Source organism: Salvia miltiorrhiza, chromosome 1 (genome assembly GCF_028751815.1).
Source record: "Salvia miltiorrhiza cultivar Shanhuang (shh) chromosome 1, IMPLAD_Smil_shh, whole genome shotgun sequence".
NCBI classification, from domain to species: Eukaryota; Viridiplantae; Streptophyta; class Magnoliopsida; order Lamiales; family Lamiaceae; genus Salvia; species Salvia miltiorrhiza.
Window position 1 is genome coordinate 31,210,708 of NC_080387.1, and position 5,408 is coordinate 31,216,115.

The 5,408-nt window shown below is 39.7% G+C and overlaps 1 pseudogene; it reads left to right on the forward strand.

The window, feature by feature from the left end:
• Positions 1-460: 460 nt before the first annotated feature.
• LOC131006244 (uncharacterized) lies at positions 461-3,458 on the forward strand (annotated as a pseudogene).
• The last annotated feature ends 1,950 nt before the right edge of the window (positions 3,459-5,408 follow it).

Sequence of the window (5,408 nt, forward strand, 5' to 3'; positions counted from 1 at the left end):
CGTTCCCCTTTCCTACGAGCATTCATGCTTTTAAATGTAGCTTGATGAGGAATGGAGATTGTTTGTGGAGTTGGTTGAAGGATCATTTTTAGGTGGTGTGTGTTGTGTGTTTTCTTGAACTAGTTGTTGGTCTGATAAAGATGTGTATGTCTCAACACGTATCTATCCAGAGGGTACATGATCAAAGGTAGTTTCATAAGTTATAGTTTTTCCACGTATTCGTGCTCATAGTCATTCGAGAATTCTTGATTGATTGGCTAGTTCTCCATAGGGAGATTGAAGAAAATGATGATGCAAGTTTGTATTCTCATGGTGATGATGCTGATGGAGCATTCAGAAGTGATTCTGTCGAAGTAAATCTTGTGTTTCTCTAGAAGTACTTCGTTTCTGGGCGTTTACTTTGGGTGATAGGATACGAATACTATGATGTTTGATCGTATAATCTTTGATATGTTTTTGTTTAGGAGGATCCACCATCTAGCAAGGCTGAGTTTGAGACAACGCTCCGGGCTTCTAGTGGATCAGACATCACTCTGTCGACATCCGGGAGCAGCTCCGGGCTGGAAGCGCCTTGGGAGATGCAGACGAAGAACGAGCCTGTTGGGTACTTGACAACTCCGGGGCCAAAATCTGACACCCCCAACGACGCTTCAAGGAGCGCCTTGGGAGGAACTTTTCTAGACGAGGAGGCTCCGGATGTTGTGATCGAGAAGTTGAAAGCTGAGGTTGCTGCACTGTCGAGGCAGGCCGACATGTCGAGTTAGAGCTGCAGGCGCTGCGGAAGCAGATTGGAATGAGAGCAAAAGAGAAGTTGTTTGCTTGAAACAAGAAAGATATGCTTTCAAGGAAGAATGTGAGCGGCTCAGAGGGGAAACGAAGGCTAGTTTCGTCTTTGATGGAGTGGATTCGCAGGCAGTTGTTGATGAACTCTGGTAAGACGAATGCTGAGCTGATTCTTGCAGTGAGGGACCTTGAGGAGAAAAGCAAGGGGATAGGATGGAGAATCGAGAGAAGTGGCTGTCGTTTATCAACTCGATGATGAGGATGACGAGGAGGAGCAGAAGGCGCTGGAGGATATTGTGAAACAGTACGGTGAACAAGAGATTGTTTGAGTTGCAAAATGAGATAGACTTATACAAGAGGGATAAAGATGAGCTGGAGATGCAGATGGAGCAACTAGCCCTCGATTACGAGGTCATGAAGCAGGCGAATCACGACATGGCGTGTAAGCTCGAGCAGCTGAAGATGCAGTACGAGTGCTCATCTCCCGACACCAATGCTGAGATTGAGAATCTGGAGCATGAATTGCAGAGCCGAACGAAGTTGCCAGCCTAGAAAAGGAAGTCGAGAGGCAGGCGCGAGGTTTTGAAGTTGATGTGGAAGCTTTCACACGCTCCAAAATCGAAGAGATGAGGTGGAAGAACGCTAATGCAGCAGAGCGGCTGCAGAATGAGTTCAGGAAGCTTCTCCGTGCAGATGGCATCGACGTTTGAGGCCAACGAGAAGCTGGCCACCAAGTCTCTAGCGAAAGCAAAACGAGCTCCTGTGTGGACAAGGCTTGTCTTGAGAAAACTCTCCGTAGAATCTCTGAATAGCACCAGTCAGTCGAAGGGCATTATGAGGTGCGACTGCAGCAAGTCACGACCCAAGTTACCGCGATGAGTGAAGCAGCAGTCGGAGATAGATGAACAAGGCGTTCAGCTGGAATGTCACAGAAATATTGCTGAAGAAATGGAGAGACTCCTCTCGGACGAGATCTCGATACTTAAAGAGGAGACTTGAAGAGCACATTGCCAAGAACGAGATTCTGTTGGAGGAGAAGGGGAGTAAGGAGGCTGTGGATGCACGAGCTCGAAGGAAATGGAGCTGCTCGTGGAGCAAAGGAACGACGAGAAGGTTGAACTCGAGAGCAGGGTCATGGTTATGAGGATGGAGGCTGAAGAGGCTGGATAAGGAATTGAACAGAATGAGGTCTCTAGTGAAGAAAAAAGAGTTGGCAGCTACGAAACTACAATTGGAGCTCCGATCACTTGATGAGGCGGAGAATGAGGGTTTGAGGAAGCAAGTTTTTAGTTGAGGAGCGAGATCAAGAAGAAGGAAGACGCGTGCAAAATCCTCGAGAGGAAAAACTAGGGATCGAGCAACTGAGTAAGCCCGTTGTCCGTGGATCAAAGGAGGCTTCGAATAAGATAAAGCTTCTTGAAGTAAGTTAGTCTACACTTGTTTGATTTTGGTATATATGCATATGCATCTCACATGATGTATTGCTCGCATTGCTGTATTCAATAGTGTGAAATCAAGTTGAAGGAGAGTGCTCTTGAGAAATCAGCTCATGCATTTTCAGAGAAGGAAAAGATTCTTCACAAGATAATTGAAGAGTTGGAGGAAAGATTGAATGTGAATGAAGTTGAAAAGGTTAGTTACAAGTTTGTTCACTCTTCAAACATTTAGTTTTTGGCCACAATTTCAATAATGAATTCTTGCTTCAATGCAGAAAGCTTCCAGTGAAAACTTAAGCACAACATCAAGTGTAAACTCTGGAGCAATCTTATCAAGAAAATGGTATATCATCTAACTTTGAGTATTTTTCAAAAAATATCCCCAACTTACAGTTTCACTTAAAAAGTATTCAACTTTGGAAAATGTTTGATTTATGTCCCATGTTATAGAATCCGACGACGGAATCTATATTATTCAATATAAAATTTCAAAAAAAAAAAAATTGAGCAATAAGAATCCAGTGAGGCAACTCATCATTTCGTCGCTAGATTCTGTAAGGCAGGACATAAATATACATATTTTTTTTCTCTCCAAAATTGAAGGTTTTTGAAGTGAAAATGTAAGTTGAAAACATAAACTATGATTAACCCAAAATCTTATTAATCCATATTAAAAAGGCAAGATTTTAATAAAATTGATTTCGAAATTGAGTGACAATTTTGTTGTTATAATAAAATTGAAGGTTTGTTTGTAAATTGCTATATTTTTTCTTTTTATTTCTTTATCTTCTGATTTTTTTTATTTCTTTCTAAAATTATGAAATTCGATTAGTTATAAATATGATAATTGAATTGGTATCAATTTTATATAAATATAAAAACGTTTCTCGTGCATTGCAAGCAATGACTTATCAGATTCGAGTGATAATACATGAGGTTGAAGATTTGAAAAAGGAAATGGGATTAATAATGGAAAGGAACAAATCAATGGAAAAGGAGTTGAAGGAAATGGAGTAGAGGTATTCAGACATGAACCTCAAGTTTGCAGAGGTAGAGGGTGAAAGGCAACAGCTTGTAATGAAACTACGCAACCTTACCAATGCAAAGAACTCCACAAATTTGTTTTGCTCCACTTAACTGCTAATGATGCTAAGCCTGATGATAACTAGGAATTTTCTAGCAGATTCCAAATCTTGTAAATTGCTTCAATGTGGAAATATGTTTCTTTGATTCATTAGAAATAAGATGTAACATAGATTTGAAAGTTGATCTACACCATTTAGAAGGTGTGTCCAAACACATTATTCTTTTATTCTATTTTTTGTTGTCTGTATGTATCATGAGTGTTGGTTTATGTCTATTGACTTTTTTTGGTTAACAGTTGAATATAGTAATATCACAATTGTTTTTGTGTCACACCATCATGTATTTTCTTTGATTGTAAATTTAGAATCTCACATTTTCCCTATATTTTAGATGGAAAAGTATTACTCACGTTAATACTAAGCATGAATTAAAGTAAAAAAGAGAAAAACTGAACTGTCCATTTTTTTTTTCATCCTACCTAGAGAATTTATCCATCTTACGCAACATGTGAAAAGAGTAGAAAAATGTGAAAATTAGGAGAACAATTGCATAAAACTATGTTTGGTAGAAGATATTTGATCATATTAGATGACATATGGAGTGTTGAAGCTTGGGATGAAGTGAGGCGTTTCTTTCCCGATAACGGAAATGGAAGCCAGATTGTTCTAACTACTAGGTTGTCAGATGTGGCTAACAATTGTGGCTCTTCTTGCTTTCCGAAGAATCTTCTAGATGAGAATGAAAGTTGGGAATTATTCTGTAAGAAGGCATTTGAAAATGAAGATTGCCCTAGTGAACTAGAGGAAGTCGGAAGGGAGATTGTTAAATTATGTAAAGGACTAGCATTGTCCATTGTTGTGATTGGTGGGAGTCTTCTAAAGTCTCCTAGGAGAGTAGGATATTGGAAGAGTGTTGCCAAAGATATAGAATCAAGTCCCAATTCAAAAGAGAAACAAGAAAGCCTAGATGTATTGATTTCAAGTTATAACCACTTGCCTCCTCATCTAAAGCCTTGCTTCCTTTATATTGGAGTTCTTAAGCATATAAATTATGAATACCTCAATATCTCGAGAATCATCCAACTTCGGGTTGCGGAGGGATTTTTGAAATCAAATGGAGGGCGAGTTTTGGAAGAGATTGCAGAGGATTACTTGAAGAAACTTGTTGATAGAAATCTGATATTGGTCGGCAGACGAAGTAGAAATGGGAAGATGAAAAGTTGTGATATACATGATGTTTTAAGAGACCTGTGCTTAAAAGTAGGGGAGCAACAAGGCTTTTTTCATGTGCACACTCAAGGCCCTGTACTAGGGTGCAGAACGTCGCCTCACATACGTCGGGAGGGAAACTGCCACACCCCTACTCGCACGCTCTATCATGAAATTTGTTATTGACAGGGAGCAGTCTTATAAACATAGATTGTTGAGAATTCTGGATGAAAACAATGACAGGTCAGTTGAAGATTTATTAAATGGGTGTCTTAACTTGCACCACCTTACTTTTTCGGTGGGATATTTGGAGCTGCCTAGTTCAGTATCCTTGGTATGGAATCTGCAAGCTATAATCTTTCGAACTTACTCATCAATGACAGTTGTTGTTGCACCAATTGAAATTTGGAAGATGCTACAACTTAGGCATATCGAGTGTCGTCGAATTTATCTTCCCCATCCCGACAGACAAGATGAGTTGTTAATCTTGGAAAATCTTCATACGCTTCGGAAAGCATTGAATTTGAGGTTGAGTGAGGATGTGTGCAAGATCATTCCCAACATCAATAAGTTGCATATAGAGTATAATGATTGGTTGCGAGGATGGGATGATAGTTTGATTGAGTGTTTGTGTAATCTTGATCGTTTGCATAAACTTGAATCACTCAAACTGAGATGCAACATTTATTATAAACTGAAGGAGATGCTATCGTTTCCCAGATCGCTAAACAAGTTGGCTTTGGATATGATCAATTTTGAATGGGATGATTGACAATGATTGGTTCACTGCCCATACTGGAAGTTCTTGAGATAAAACTTAACTATGTCAACACCACGTGGAGTCCTGTTGATGGGCAATTTCAACGCCTTACGTTCTTGAAATTGTATAGCTGTA